This window comes from Corvus cornix, chromosome 2 (assembly GCF_000738735.6).
Source record: "Corvus cornix cornix isolate S_Up_H32 chromosome 2, ASM73873v5, whole genome shotgun sequence".
NCBI classification, from domain to species: domain Eukaryota; kingdom Metazoa; phylum Chordata; class Aves; order Passeriformes; family Corvidae; genus Corvus; species Corvus cornix.
Window position 1 is genome coordinate 144,253,003 of NC_046333.1, and position 16,516 is coordinate 144,269,518.

Genomic DNA, 16,516 nt, shown 5'->3' on the forward strand with positions numbered 1-16,516 from the left:
AGTGTTCCTTCACATCATCATTAGACAGAGTCTTTAGGGCACAACCTCCTCCATAATGCTTAGGTCATGTGGGGATATTTCTTTGTATACTTATTAATTAAGATATCATGAATTAATTAGGCACAATGCCACTAAAAAACCTATGATAAGCAGTGCATCTTATATGCTAATAATATGGGCGTCTCTTACATAAGTGAATCATCCCTATTTCCCAAATCAGCAATTTCACTGTGCCCTGTGGGTGAATGTCTTTCATAGAAATTATTCCCAGAACTTCTTTAAAGAACATTTGAGACAGCACTGGAACACCACTAATTTATCTTTCCACACCTATGTTGGAGCTCGTTTGGCCAAGAGTTCTTTTACTCACGTCTCCACCCCAGGTGTGAAGTCCTACTCCCACCTTTCAATTGTCTTTGGGATCATGGTCCTGTCACAGCTCCCTCCCTGTGTGTAGACTGAAACCACTGCTCCTGATGGAGGCTTTGTACCTAGGCCAAAGGGCAGTGCTCTGCTCTCAGAGCAAACTCCCTGTTTCCTGAAAGACTACCCAGGAACTTAAAATTAATTGGAGTACCCATTCCTTTCAAAGCTGAGTTTTCTGAGGTGATGAAATTGCAAGCTGTGATGATAAAAAAAAAATTCAATTTCTAAGAAAGTTACCTACTAAAAAACCCACATCCAAGTGAAAGAAAAATGCTGAAAATGTGATAAGATTAAATAAAAAAGATTAAACTGTCAAGTCATGCCAGATATTTCAAGGAGTAAAAATGGTGTCTGTAACTACAACATCTTGGAAGGACAAAGCATCCTTCTGTTCCAGGATATAGGTACCACCTGGGTGGCAAGTGCTCAGCACCTCTGAGAATTAAGGCAGCTATTAAAGCAGATGGTTGAGGTTGCCTCAGTCCTGCAAGGGTTGCCTTATTTGGGGTTTTGTTTGTTTGTTTCCTTGTCCTTTTTTCCCCTGAGGAATTAATGAAATGATAGTAAGTTAAAAAGTTACCATATTTCATCTACTGTCCTGCTATTCTATACTGTCTCCAGATGAGCTAACTTACTCCTCTCTCAGGGAGAGGCAGGTTCCTTTGTGTTACCTGATGTTATGTATTACCAGCACCTCCTTTCATTGCAAGGCACTGTGGACATGTACAGCATGAGCACACGTGACCTGAGGCATTTTGGCAAGCCTATATGGAAAAAAGTAGGCATCTCTGTATTATAAACTACCATAGCAGTTAAAATCTGTGTATCACTCTGGGGATCTGCCTCAATTGGAACTTAAGCGAGTAAGTAACTTTTCGGGTCCCATCCAAAATGTTTTGCCTGAGATTGCACAGGAGAGCTGCCAAAATGAACTCTAAGCATCTCAAATCACAGTTAAAACCTGGGCCACTAATGCATCCTTTTCTCATTTATAGCTAATTTAATCTTCCTAGCTGGACCCTGTTCATCTAGGACTGACAGCAGTGTAAATCACTGCAATAATGCCACTCAAGAAGCTGCACACAGTACATTTTTACTTTGCCTAATAATACATCAAAAAAGAGAGGCAGAAGAGACAAAAGACATTTATTAGGATTGACCTAACCTGCTTTGCTTAAAAAGCATCTACAGCAAAGCAAGATGGGCTAAGATGTTAAAGAGCCACATACATGGCAGTCCTCCAAACCCAAAATCAGAGGGGTCTGTAGGCATCTCCATTGATTTAAATGAGTTTTGTATCAGACCCTCATACTGTATAGTTAAGAGATTCTGAGCAGGGTGAGCTGTCAAGGAAAGGATGTAGTTAAAATTATGTTTTGACAAAAAAGGAAAAACAAGATTTCCAAAGTACAGAGTGTTTTTGCTGTTACCGGGATGCTTTCTAAGCCCCACTGTTCCTGCTGTTCTTTAATTCTTTTGTTACAACAACCACAAACACCTTCCGGGCCAGGAAATCCAATGTCACTGCAAGTAATTATCTTTACACACAATAGACACAGAAAGCATTGTCACCACCTGAGAAGCTCATATGCCTAAAAGGTTTGGGTGTAGATATTCCTGGGCCAGCAGTGGAGGGCGAAGTAGGTTAATGAAAGAGCTAAAGGAGTGAATGAGCTAGATGCTTTTATAAACAACATATTTTCTAATTTGGGGGTTTTTATTAAATTATAATTCTAGTATTCTAACTAAGCTAAAGATCAGCTGGATCCAGCCAAGTTCACACACGGCAGCAAGGCAGGGCAAGGGCAGAATCCAGGAATCCTGCCTGCTCTATTTGAGAACGATTAGTCAGACCCTTGGTTCTTCCATGACATTTTCCACACCCTAGCTCTCAAAACACCACTTCAACAAGAGCCATAGAACACTGCTATAGGAGAAGAAAGTAGCTAAGTCATGTCAAACATCAGTGTCAGAGTAAAATATAATCCTATATCAACCCTTACTTAATTGTTTCTGACTGTGCCATTTCATAGTAGCAAAAAAAAAGATGTATTCAAGTTCTAAGATCAAAAAATTAAGAAAAAACACAAACATGCTAATTAATAAATGACCCAAATCCAGTTTTTGCTTCTCAGACTACTGCTAGCCATTACCTTAAAGCTTGAAATAAGAGATCTGTCTGATAGCAAGCTGCCATTCAATGGGAGCAAGTATTTTGCATCTCTGTTCAGATTGTTCTTCAACAGCATGTACAGTCCTCAAATCTGAATGGCCTTCTGGTCCTTTGTGGTCTCCTGGTCTCATCTTCTGAAGCATCAGCTGGGTCTTCAATGGATGATTGCAAGGACATAAAACTTGTCTCCATACACCCTTCTGCTAAGAGCATGTAGGAGACAAACCTACAACCAGACATACATATGAGTGCCAAAGTGATCCACACAACCAGAGGTTCATATTTAGAGTCCTCTTTAGAAATGGAGTCCTCTCAAGGGAGATGGATGATATTTGGTCAAAGAAAAGCATTGCTGATATAAAGATAGCAGGACCTAAATATTAGTCAAAAACCAGCTAGGTAAAACACAGGTCTGAAAGTGAGGACTCTGCTCTCTTACAGAGTTGAAGTTTTAAGGTGCGTATGTGGGGACACAGCTTTGGTGGATGCTCTCCTCAGCTTTGGGATCTTCGAGCTCTCAGACTGCCACCAGCCTGGCATCTTTGGGAGACCACAATCTCCTGGGACATCTGAGGGTTTAGGTGTCAGCACTACTAAAGCAAAGCAGAGGCCCTTAAAGGTGAACTTTGTTCAGAGCTCTTGAGGGCAACCTGACAGAGAAGACAACTCTCCAGGGCTAATAGGAAACTGGGAGCATAGAAACCCTGAAAGCATGATCAAAGTTCAGTTTATATGTGCTTTTCTTTTCCTACCAAAATATTTCAATTCTTTAAAACATGAAAAATGTTGTTTTGTTCTTTAACTTCCAAGAAATACATGAATTATATTTTTGTTTGGAAATAGCAAAGGTTTTCTCTTCCTCCACTCTAATTCATACCCAGGGCTATGTTAATTGTATAATCAGGGAATCATAGAATAGTTTGAGTTGAAAGGGACTCTAAAGATCATCAAGTCCCAATCCCCCTGTCATGTCCAGGGACATCTTCCACTAAACCAAGTTGCTCAAAACCCCATCCAGCCTGGCCTCGACACTTTCAGGAATGGGGCATCCACAACTGCTCTGGGCAACCTGTTCCAGTGTCTTACCACCCTCACAGTGAAGAATTTCTTCTTTATATCTAATTGAAATCTAGTGTCTTTCAGTTTAAAGCTATTCCCCCCTTGTTCTATAACTACCTGCCCTTGTAAAACAATTTCCTCTAGAAGCGTTCATGTAGCCCTCTTTAGGTACTGGAAGGCTGCTCTAAGGTCTCTCCAGAGCTCCAACTCTTTCAGCCTGGCTTCCTAGGAAAGGTGTTAGAGCCCTCTGATCATCTTCATGACCCTCCTCTGTACTTGCTCGGGCAGGTCCAACAGGTCCAATGTTCTTACCCTGGGGACCCCACAGCTGGCACAGCACTCCCAGTGGGGTCTCAGCAGAGCACAGTAGAAGTGAGAATCATCTTCTTTGATCTGTTGCCCAAGCTGGTTTTGCTGCAGCCCAGGACACATTTGCTTTCTGGGTGCCATCAACAGACTTGGTGAGCGTGCACTCAATCCCAGTCTGTGCCACCAACAAAGATGTTACACAGCACTGGTCCCACTGACCCCAAGGAATATCACCTTTCTCTGCTTGGACATCAAGCCATTGACCACAACACTTTGAGTGCGACCATCCAGCCAAATCCTTATCTACCAAGTGATCCATCCCTCAAATCCATGTCCTTCCAATTTAGAGACAAGAATATTTTGTGAGACAGTATCAAATGCTTTGCACAAGTCCAAGTATGTTATACTAAGAAGCTGTGAATTTAGTGGATTGACTCTTCACATCTTTCTTTTTATTTTCCCTGATAAACTAAGCAAACATGAGATCACAGTAAGGGCTTGGAAACTGCAGCATGACAATGGAGTGGCAAAGTGACTGAAGTACAGAGAAACTTTTATAAAATCAGGACAAGATAGTCAGCTTCAGTGCTAGTACCAGCTTTTATCTGTGAACAATACTCGTTACCAAGATCTAAACACTGACACTCTTCTAACTCAAAGAAAGCCTGAGACAAAAATCCATGAAAGCAGATAGGATGGAAGGGTCTCTGCATACTTTGTTTGTACTCTCTTTTGTAGCTTACACTCTTCTTTTTGCTCCTATCCAAGCTCAGAGACAGGATGCTGGGCTGGGGAACCCTTTGGGCTGACCCTGTACAGCTGCTCTGATGCCCTTTTTTTTATGCTATGTTTCAGATGAAGTGATTTTCTCTTATTCCCAATCATTGCAAACAAACAGCAAACCCCGCCAAAGCCATTTTCGACAGTCAACCTTAGCAGTTGCATTCAAGGATTAGTCACAGGCTGCTGGAGTGAAAACAAAGCAAATGTAAACAGGTAATGCTTTTGCCAGAAGTATGCAAGAGCCTGTGTGGGAAAGAATATGATATAAGAGCTTGTGTGATCATACATTCTTTTATTAAAATAAAACCTTTCACAACAATTCCTAACATGATTTTTTCCCCCCAAGTATCACCATTCATTAAACAAAGCTTGCCTGTGCAATTATCAAATATGTAAGACTTGTGATATCAAGTAGATCCCTCTATGGGTGTATTTCAAATTGCTGTTGTTTAATTATTAACTGACTCCATCGTGTTTTCTTTCGATGTGTTCTTCATTTCAGAAACACATCCTGCAGTATTAAATGGGAAGATAAGCTCAGTCAAGAGTCTGAGGAATAATGCGAAGATCAGTCAATGTATGTTTTCTCACCTTCTGTTTTTTAGTTTTCCCAAATTATTGCCAATGCCAAGAGAGGAAAAGGAAAGAAAATTTACTATGGAAATTTACACTGGGGTTTGTGGCTGAAGATAGCTCTTTACCTACCTCCTTTTCATCCCTGGCTTAGTGATATCGCAAGTATGAAACAAAAAGTGCTGTGCCATTAAGGTTTAAAGAAAACACCACCATGGAACTGACTGCTACCATAGATGTGGACAAAGCTTATTCTAATTTACAGGGTTTTCTCCAGGCAGTTATTGTACAGCAGGTGACCACTTTATAAAGTGCACAAGTGTGATAAATACGAATGTCAAGGAACTGTTTCATTAAGTGTCAAAAACATTTGTCCTGTCATTGCCATATCAGGCTGTTTTGGCTCAGAGTAGGATGGAGAAACAAAGAGACACGGGCACTGTTCACAAAGCTACCCCCGTGGTGAGGGATCCTGTTTTGGCATCTCCACAGTAGGGTAGCCCACTGCACTGCAGAATGGACATGTTCCCTCTGCTCAGAGTTTACCTGAGTCAAAGGCTTCTTCTTTCTCAGAAGAGGTGCTGACTGAGGAGCTCACCACTTTTTCTGAAGTGGTGCTCTTTTGTGGTTAAAAAGTCACAAGAGCTGCTGGAACCTACTGGTGCTCTCTTCCAGGCAAGAGTCCTTATGGCAGGCTGGGAGTCTGTCTTGAATGTAAGTGTAAATGCATGTAACTGTAAATGGATACTTAAATACTGAAATAAAATTGGAAACCCTCCAATGCGGGTGGAAGATAAAGCATTAGCCCAAAAGACCCATGGACCACCATTGTTCACCCACAAAGTGAGATATCAGATTTAAAATCTCCACCTTATTTGAGGTTAAAAATATCTAAACCCCTTCAAAATATCTTAAGTGAGGGTTTTAAAGAAAAAAAGTAGAGATACTTTGCGTGAGTCTTTTATTAGCTTCCTTCACAGAATAATTCTTCCAGAAATAGCAAAATATTTCTTCAGTCTGTGGTTGTTTTACCAAACACTTAAAAAAAACCCAGGTGTGGTGATGTGATGTTTTTATTGTGTTTTTATATGTTCTTTGTATATTCTTTGTACCCCAATGGTTCATCCCTACCTTCCTTACTTCTATTCCCAGTTGGTTTGCCCCAGACCCACGCTGCTCCCCCGGTGCTCCCAATAAGGTTATCCCCTCCCCTTGTTCTGGCTCTTTCCCTATCAATCACCCAAACCCCTCCTGTTGTTCCCGAAAGTTCGGTGTCCATCACCTGAGCCCTCCCTAATTACCCTTATATGGTCTCTGTCAATCCCCCAAGATCCTGCCCCCTCAGATACCTCCCCTCTTGGAAATCCCCTAAACCTCAATGCCCCATTGGGGCATGTGACCCCTTTCCCTCCACCCCTCGAGGCTATTGGTTTATGTGAATGTCTATCCCTGTCCATATCCCTCCCCTAAAGATCTCTATTGGTCCCCTGTTAAGCCATCCCCATGGTAATGCCTCCCCTTATAAGGTGTTGCCCAGAACTGCTTTGGGCTTGTTCTCGGTGAATACTCTCCAAGAAAGTTGGATTAGCTCTCGTGGGAAGCCGCCTCCCTACTTTTTATCTCTCCCTTCGTCGAGGGCTGCTGGCTGCTACAGTGTCTGGGGCCGGTGCTCCCCTGGGTAGAGCAGAGGCTTCAGAGGAGCAGCTTTAAAGCTCCGTGCCTCCAGCTGCTCCCCACTCCTGCCGCACACCGCAGGGGCTAGCCTGGGCAGCAGACAGTAGCGGTCACTGTGACACCCAGGTTTAGGTAAACCTAGAATTTTGGCATATTCCTGGTGTGAAGTTTTTTGGGAGAGTGTGGTGTTGAATTCCCCACTGATTCATTTATTAAATGCCTTTCACATTGTTGCCCCCACTTCCCCCTGCCCTTAGCCCTGGCCACTCCCTCAGGCTCTCCCTATTGGTTCCTGTACCCCAACTCTGCGCAGGGACCGCCCCTGAGCTCCTGACAAAACCCTCCTGCGCCCAGATCACGAGGTCTTTCTGCATCTGGGGATTGTTGGGATGAGATGTAAGATTAAAGATCCTCTAAAACCCTTATGAAGAGACCCTTCTTGCCTCCTTCGCCATCACTGTGTTGTAGAGCTGATAGCTGCCGGAGCAAAACTGTGGATGCGTCCGAAATGGACTACGGGAGGGTGAAATGGTGGCACTGCCCTAAGCAGCTCCGCTGAGCTCTCAGGGAAAGCTGAAGCTTGCTAAATTAAACCTAGCACTACAATAGGAGAGGACTATGCCATGAAAGACTATGAGGAGTAAAATTTTCATCTTCTCTCCATTTTCTGTCCCAGCAGTCCAACATGCACAGGGGATTCCTATGTAGTCCAAACTGGTGCTGAAGCAGAAAACGTGCAGATCAAGCACTTGAACTCCGGAGTTGAAAGATACCTCAAGATGAACAAGTAATGGCTGTATTTTATCTCAAGGAGACTTTCAGCCCAAAGAAAGAAAACTTGTGCTTAATTGTACATAAAATCTGCACTTTCTTAGCTTAGTACATGAGATTTCTAGATGTGGAAGAAAGGCAGCTAAGAAATTTCAGTTCCACAGACCAATACCTCCTCATCAGTGAGATAGAATGCTTTTTCTTTTGTCTTGAAAATGTTTTTTTCCAGACTATCTTCCTCCTTTCTCTAAAAACTCAAATAATTTCTCACATGCTGGAAGCAGCAATGCTCCCCTGTTCCTTTTGCCTTATCAAGTTTCCAATTCCTAATTAAATATATATAAATTCTGAAAGTACATTTAACCATTGTCTTACCATCAGAACAAAAAAGCCTCCCTCTAAAGCAAGTTACGTGAAATCACTTGACTCAACAAGTTAACTAACTTTCTTTTGCCTAACTTAACATTTTAGTGTTTGGCAATGATCCGGGGCTTCTGGTTAAGGAAAAAGGTGCTGAGGGGACAGATTTTTGAAGGTGCTGAGCACCCACAGCACATGCTGTTTTAAGCTGATGTTGCATATTCTGGGCTCCTGGATCATCCTCCCCTGTGACATCTTCAATTCACTTTATCTTGGTGTAACAGAATATTACTTTCACTTGTTTCTGTTTTCTTTCCTTGAACAATTTAATTCCACAGAACAGTGATGTTTATCTCTTGCTGAGCTGAGCTGAGCTGCAGAACAGAATTTTCATTTGAAAAATCAAGTACTTCTACACCTACTTCTCCAAACAGAGCCACTACAGGGTGTTGAGATTGCACCTGTGCTTTCCATTGCTGCTTTGATTTATTCCAGCTAAAAGAAAAAACTGAAACTGGAGGTTTTTATTTCAAGTGCTGGATTAGTCCTCCAAATGGGTGATTCAGACCTTGCCATTCATTCCTTGTGCGTCTCTCACATATGAGCATTGTATCTCTAAAAGGGAGATGATGTGTTTCCCTTTCTTCTGTTCTTTCACACTTCCTCTTAACTAGTTGGGCAATAAAGTCTGTAGGAATCCTCAGCTGAGGTTTCCAGGCTCAAATGCTATAAGCTTACAGCTGTTTTTTTTCAAAATCATGTTCAGGGAGCTTAATGTTCAAAATGTTGTGTTTAACATCTGTGGGGACTAGTTAAAGAAACACCAACCCAAAGGCCCTGGCAGTGCAAAGGTGTCACAGGGCACTCAGTCTCATACTTCTCAGGCAGACCATCTCTACCAGGAGAACAAAAAGCATGTACAAAAGAAGGGTTAGACAGAAAGATTCTGATTAGCCAAAGAGACTAATTGTCCTTGAATGACTTGCTGCTCACTGCTGGCTAAATCATTGCCCCCTTGTTTGGAGAAGTGAAAGCTCTCAGGAAGAAAACCGTAAAAAGCTTTATCATAATCCACTTTTCTCCTATAAGTTTTATAGAAAGTCCATGACAGGACTTAGTTTTCATGTTACAAATGGGATGGAAAAATAAAAAAAATCAATGAGAAGCTAAAAAAGCAAAAGATAATACCTTAGAAGTCATTGGGAGTGCCTCACTGAAAGCCACGGGGCAGAAGGAAACGCTGAATGTTCATGTCTTCCTGTGCTTCATAGTCATTTTCTTTCCATTTGGCTTTAAAGAATGGCATTTTGGCTGGCTTTATGGCTCTAACATCAGGAGAAATGGGGTGCCTTTCACAATGATTCTGTGCTGAGATGCACCTGAAAGCTAGAGGGGAGCAAAGGGAGATGAAGTAAAGCCTTACCTGAGAAGAAAATCAAAATAGGAATTTTTTATGATGCTCTTTTTTTTCCTTTTGTTATTGATGACAGGGTATGGGGGGAAAAAAGTAGTTGGAGTAACTGATTTTTGAAGGAAAAAACAAATGACCAGATGAGCTTAGCACTACTAGCCATGGGAACACAAATACCTGGGAGAAAAATTATTCAACTTCATTGTTGCATCCTCCTGCAACATAGTCTCTTCCTATGGCATAACAAGAAGTCACAGACAGTAATTTTCAGATAATGGTTAACAAATAGGAACAATGTCAATATTGCTGCAGCATTTGACAACTCTCAGTACCATAAAATCTGTGTAAGAAGTGCTTGTCACTTAGATGTGACGATTTTAAATATCTATAATTTATAGTTTAATTAAAATTAATGTCTTAAGTGCAGGATCATAAGAGTCTGGAGATACACACTCAAAATCCCACTGGAATCCACAGAGACACATCCATGGCTTTATCAGACTAACTACACATTTCTCTTGTCCTGGGTAAATATATGTTTTTCACGTAAGAGAAATTTGGCAGAGGTTTTCTATATGTAACTCAAACCTCTGTCTCGCTGGCTTACAATTTGCAAGTTCTTGAAATGCTTCTTAGTCATACATTGCTGAGAGATTTCCATTTGTCTGCCTACACTCTAAGAGTAAATGGGATCTTCAAACAAATAACAAAATTTAAAAACATGCCAAAACAACACAAACTAGTTGGTAATCAGATGCAAACTATTTTGGAATTTTTAAAAAAGGCAAGTTTAAGGGGGTTGGTGCTGCTCAGAAAATTGTGGTGTGGGTCTGTCAGACACTCATCCTCAGGTTGCCTATGCCCCTCCTGGTCAGAGCATTTGCAGCTGAAGTTGCTGCATTTGTTTCATTGCTGAAAGCAAAGAAAACAAACTTCACTGCTAACTAGCAAGTGTGGGAAGATGGATGCACTTCCTCATGGTCTGGGACTCTGCTCCAGGAGTGACTTTTTGGAGGCAAGGGTAAAAGAACACGTCAGGTTGCTACCTGAGAAAACTGAGAAACATTTGAAGTGTTTAGATTGACAGAGAGCAAAAGGCTAAAATTGGACATTGCCACTTTTTTTATGTGCTTTTGTGTGTGCAATATCATCTTTCAGGAGTTCCTTGAGGTTGGGCTGCTCTGCATGCAACCTTGCAAAAGAAACACAGGAAGAGGGAGATCAGGCCACATCCCATCTCTCTCTACCTGATTTTTGAGATTACAGAGGTGGCTCTAAGTCTCAAACCAACGTCTCATCTCCCTTGATGGCATTTTTTAAGACTGTAGGAAGAATTTAGGTGGTTGATACCTAATTCTGTATCACCACAGAGGTCTGGATGGGGGGGCTTGTCATTCATCTCTCTTCAGAAAGACCCTCCTGGGCACGTGTAAGGGTTCCAAGTGGGAGTTTGGGAACTCTGGTTAAACAGATCCCTACAAGGTTAGGCAGTCCCATTGCAGTTTACAACTTGGTTTCATGTAGCCAATTTGGGCTGGGTTTAAACTGACGCAGTGGTCATTAGGGACTGGGGGAAATTAGAAAATACTGGACTCCTCAGCGTATAGAGAGTGCTAGGGATAGGCATGACAGATGCATGCACAGACTCTCAGACACTCATGAACATGACTGCATTCACAAAATACAGGCCAACTCACACCAGTTTACACCTTCATTTGCATATGACGGAGATGTGTGGCTGAGATTCTGGGATTGTTCGAACTTCAGACTCAAAGTGAAACCTGGGAGTGAACCAGCCTGGTTCATAACTAACTGAAGAGAAAGTTCATGCAGAAACCTGGGAAGGAGAACTGACAGGTTTCACACTTTCCTGTCTCTAGCACCAAAAACAAAACACAATGAAAGGGAAATTATCAGATTATGGGACAGAAAAATATTCTTCAAACCCTAGTTCATGAACCTTTTGATGAACATGCTCAAAGGCATAAGTCTGAAGCACAAGCACAAATTCGTACACTTTTTCATTATTCCTGTCATCATCTTGCCAAATTTCCTGACAGCTTGGAAGAGCCCTCCACTTTTGTCTGGCCCAAGGATTCTCACCCTGGGGATTATAAGCAGTTGGCAAACGATTCTCATCACCCTGCCCTACTCTCAGGATTCATCTCTATGGATAAATCCTGTAGTAACAGGTGGGATCCATTTTGTTAGCTCATTCACCAGAGAAGTCACATGCTTAGACCCTGAAGGTCTGTCTCATAAATAGAGGGCTCAGTGCAGCCAGCAACAGGATACAGGCAAGCAGTACCAAACTGACTGATGCCAGTCGTGGAGTGAAGGCATCCTTACCCATTCCTTTCCACCCTGGTTCCCTGTAGGAATGTGACCCTTCTCCAACTCTCCATCTCTTACAGAATAACCTGAGAGATCTGCCATGCCCAGGTACTTCCTCAAAGGGTGACTGTCTCTGGAGCAGAAGCATATTAACCTGAGCTGGGATGTGTGCCCCAGAGTTGTCCATTTCAGTGGTGGGAGTGTACGTGTCCAGCAGAGGAGCAAGGGAGTAGTCAGATACTACAACCATTTACTTGTCCCCATGTAAATATGCTGCTCTTGGGAGTCAAAGCCTTTAACTAGCTAAACCTAATTTTCAAGCCCATCAGGGTGCCTTTAAGGTTGTCTGCATCTCATAAGTATTTTAACATTTTTATGAATCTCTGTTCCCTGTTTCTGATAGAGGATAATAACATTCCTCTCATTTACTGGGATGCTGGGGGAATAAATATTTATGAAAAAAAATTGTAGTGGTGAGATTCCATAGGATGCAGCATCCTTGTAAGTACGATAAATAGACTTCAAATATATCATGCAAAACAAAGGAGGTTTTAGCTTCTACACTCTCCAGCCTAGCACAAGGAACCAAAGTTTGTTTATCTCTCAGTGCTCTACAGCATCCTGTGAGATCAGGCAATTTTTAATTTTGTGTGCGTGCATGAGGTTTCTACAAATACCACAGAGCCAAATCTTATAATGATCTTTCATTCTGTCCTACTTCCAGTCCCAGCCAAAAGCAGGAAGTTTAGAGGAGCGGAAAAGCATACAAATCAAATGCAACTGAGCATTCGTGTGTTATTAAAAGACTTTTTTAGGCACCAGCATGGAGGATATGGTTGGGACAAGGATTTGATTTCACCCTTGCTGGCTCCCACGCCCCTAATTAGAACTGAACTCTTTATAGGTAAATAACATTTAAGTGGAACTATTTCTGACCACTGGGGTCCTGCACTCTGCTGTGCAGTGCCCTTTCATTAGGAATTAGCCGACATGATGCTGAATAAACACATTGTATGTTTTGCAAGAGCTCTGATGTGGTCTCTGTTAATTACTCTCTTTAACCTATTACAATCATGTGCTGCTTAGCCACGCACACCACAGGACTGCTTGGGAAGGGGAAGATTATGGGGGATGCACACAGAAATTCTTAAAGGGACAGACAGCATAAAGACATGCCACAATGTCTGTTTGAACTGGTGTCAGATACAATAATGAGTGGGTAGGAATAAAAATAAATACACAGCACTTCAGGAACACTTCACATTCTCTAGGTGCTATTAGATCAAGTAATATGACCAGGACTTTCTCACCAACACCCTCTTGGCTCTGCTGAAGGGACCAGCCTGGCTTGCTTATTTGAGGGTTTTTCCGCAATGCCTTTGGCTGTGGTTTGTACTTGGAACCTCACTCTCTCCCCCTCACCCTCAAATTACACTTCCATTCATGACTGCCTATTCAAAGGATGCTTAGATGCATGCTTAATGCTTTGTTGCTAAGCTTTCCTCACAGGTGCCTAAGGGCTTTTATCCTTGGAACAATAAACTGAAAGTCCACCATTCCCCTCTTCCTCAGGTCCCTGTGCTGGAACTCCTAGCAGATTTGCAGGGAGGCAGACAGAAGTCACCACTGCAGGGGATCCTCACTGATCCAAAGATAATTGTGTGTCAGTAATCGGTGCTTTACTATCATTAGCAGCCACTTAAATACAGTCCTGCTTAGCCCTAAGTTAGGTTTATGACTGTGGAATTTGCTCTGTCTTATCAGCTTCACTGGAGCATGTGAATGATCTCAACCTCTGACTATTTAGGCACATAGTCAGAAGGGAAGAGTAGGCAGAAACCTGTGGTTTTTTTGACATTCGTTGTAGTAGTCCAGTAAAACAACTCCTTTGTTTAGTCCTGGAGCTGTCTGTCTTCACTGGGTGTCTCCAGCAATGCAATTATGCAGTAATTACAGCAACACTGATTCCCTTCATCTAAACAGTCCCCAACTTTAGATATCCTTGCTTAAAAACTCAGTAGCCTTTCTGAATCTCAATTCCCACATTGATAAAGGAAGAGGCATTACTATTAACACAATTAATTATTAATATAACTATTAATATGTGCAAAGCCCTAAGGCTTCCAGATGAAAGGTGCTGGATAATTGTAAGGTGTTCTCCACACAGCCATGGGCCGTTAGCAACCAACTCAAATCAAAAAAGATTATCAAATACACGCACTTAAAGAGATTGGTCTGATCAAGTAAAGCATTGCCATGGGATATTCGTCTCCCACTTCTACAGACGTTCTGAAGCATTAATCTCCAATAAGTATCACAAGGGATCTGAGGCGTTTCTCTTCAAAGTGGGAGGTATTACCTTGTCACAATGTCTGAGGGCTGTGAGTGACACTGTTATGCCAAATCTCTTGCTGAAATTGTAAAGTTTCATGCAATGAATGTCTGCAATACAGAGTTGATATTGTAGAACTCCTTCCCATCAGCCAGCCAGAAACTCTGTGGAAATGCTGACACTTTCAAATCCTTTTTTTTCTTGAATATGTCATGTGGGGGCTGGTGGGCCTGCTAGACAAGGAACAAAGGGAGTCCTATGGTGGGACAAGTCCTAGGTTTCTTTCCAGCTTAGGGTGACTGAAAAAGCTTCCCCCAGAATGCTCTGTTCTGTTATGTTAATATACTCCACTTCTGCTTCCCTGGTTGGTTCCATTGGCCACTACACCCCTTGTTACCTTATACACCCTCAGAGTTTCCCTAGTGGTTCCCTTACCCTGGCCCCACCTTTATATTGCCCCTTGCCCTCGGATCATTGGTCTCTGATGCTTTCTCCACTCCGCTGTGTAACCCTGGGCCCCCCATTGTTCATAGGCTAGTTTCTCTGGAACCTTGCACAAGTGTGGTTGCAGTAAATCTCTCCCGTAGAACCCCATGCGAAGACCCTTCCTGCTCCTTCATTGTTGGACTGTTTTGCCAGCTGTCTGGTGTGTGTGTGTGTGTGTGTGTGCAGGTGTGGTGGCTGCACCGAGCAGCTTCCTCCTGCAGACGCCTTTTGGGAAGGTTGCGGCACTTTACCATCCACCTCTGCTGCGGCAGTTTCAGTCTTCGTACAGTCCTGTATCTGCTGGGGCTAAGTTGCTATGAATCAGTCAAGGCTATAAAGAGATGTACATAGAGTGCCCTTTGTTGGAAGTATGTCCCAAATGGCCTTCCATTCCTATTCTCAAGAGGTAGCCCAGATTCAAGCCTACTTAGACTATAGGTCCTCTTATAATCAGTGGAGACAGATAGGCATTTCCAAAGGGCAAGATAGCTCACACCTATGATGACTTGCCCTCCGTAGGTACTTAAATTCCCTGAACTGTCTTCTCCTACTGTACGCTGGGATCGCCAAGCTCCAAATCAAGTCAGTTTAGGTGCTTAAAGGAAGCGTTTCAGTAATGTGATCATGATGGGTTGGGATAAATTTAGCACCCACTCCCCAAGCTGTCATATGTTCAGACAGACTGCAGCAAAGAAAACTTGGAAGAGATTCCACCAGGGTTTCCTTGTCAGCAAGAGCAGTGCCAGGACCCAGTATGACACTGCCTTGCAGCTGACTCAGCCTGTTGTGACATAAAGACTAAAACTGGTATTAGATATAAACCTGCTCTCCAGAATTTCCACCACTTTCCTTCTGCAGTGGATTAATCTTGGCTAAGGGTCTCACTGCCCTGGCATGGGCCCTTCCCCAGGCTGCAGCCCTTCAGGGCTTTGGGAAAACAGAGACAGTGTACAGATTATTGAGAAATTTATTACAGATTATTGAGAAACAACTCAATGCAATTTATTACAGATTATCGAGAAACAACCCTCAGACTCCTAGAAGGAAGTATGGTTTTGGTAAGAGATCAGAATGGTCTTGTTGGGAGTTGTATTCTATAACAAATGGCTTGCACTACCCTTGTAAGTAGGGTTGGAAGGCTGCATGCATGCATTTCTGCTTTTCGGACTGGTGGAGCTAATTGACTGCCCACAGCTCTAGCCTAGAAAGCCAGACAACTGGAACCACTAAGGACTCTTCTGCCTAAATGAGTTAAGTAAATGAATTAAGCAATCAGACACAAAGGAGTGGGTGTGCAACAATTGCCTATCATTTGAAATGCAAGGCACGAGTAATTGATTGTGCAGTTATTGTGCCACACAACATACATACACATTCCTTGCTCTTGTTTGCAGTGTGGAAAAAAATAACTGCAAGACACAGATAACAATTTATCTTCCCCTGTGTGGTAACAACATCAATAGTCATTATTCTAAACTCTTCCTTCAGAATATGCTGGGCACTTCAACAAAAAAAGCAATTCCTTGCCTGAAGGACTGACAGCCTGTGCTGGATTCTGCTTCAGTTAAATTACACCTAGCTTCTAGTACTGGCTGGATAGACAATGGGTCAAGAGCAGCCCTGAGCAGAAGGAATTGGGGGTGCTGATTGCCAAGAAGTTCAATGTCATCTGACAATGTGAAGTTGCAGCCCTGAAAGACAACAATGTCCTGGGCTGCATCAAAAGAAGTGTGGCTAGCAGGTCGAGAGAGGTCTCATGAGAACTCATCTGAAGTACTACCTCCATCTCTGGAATCGCCAGCATAAGAAGGATGTTGGACCTGCT

General features: G+C 42.6%; 1 long non-coding RNA gene across 2 annotated transcripts in view; it reads right to left on the reverse strand.

The window, feature by feature from the left end:
- Window positions 1-9,320: 9,320 nt before the first annotated feature.
- LOC120411780 overlaps window positions 9,321-16,516 on the reverse strand; it is a 52,037-nt gene continuing 44,841 nt past the window's right edge. For both annotated transcript variants that reach the window (XR_005604297.1, XR_005604298.1), the window contains exon 5: window positions 9,321-9,514. This is a non-coding gene — a long non-coding RNA (uncharacterized LOC120411780). The remainder of the gene's footprint in view (window positions 9,515-16,516) is intronic.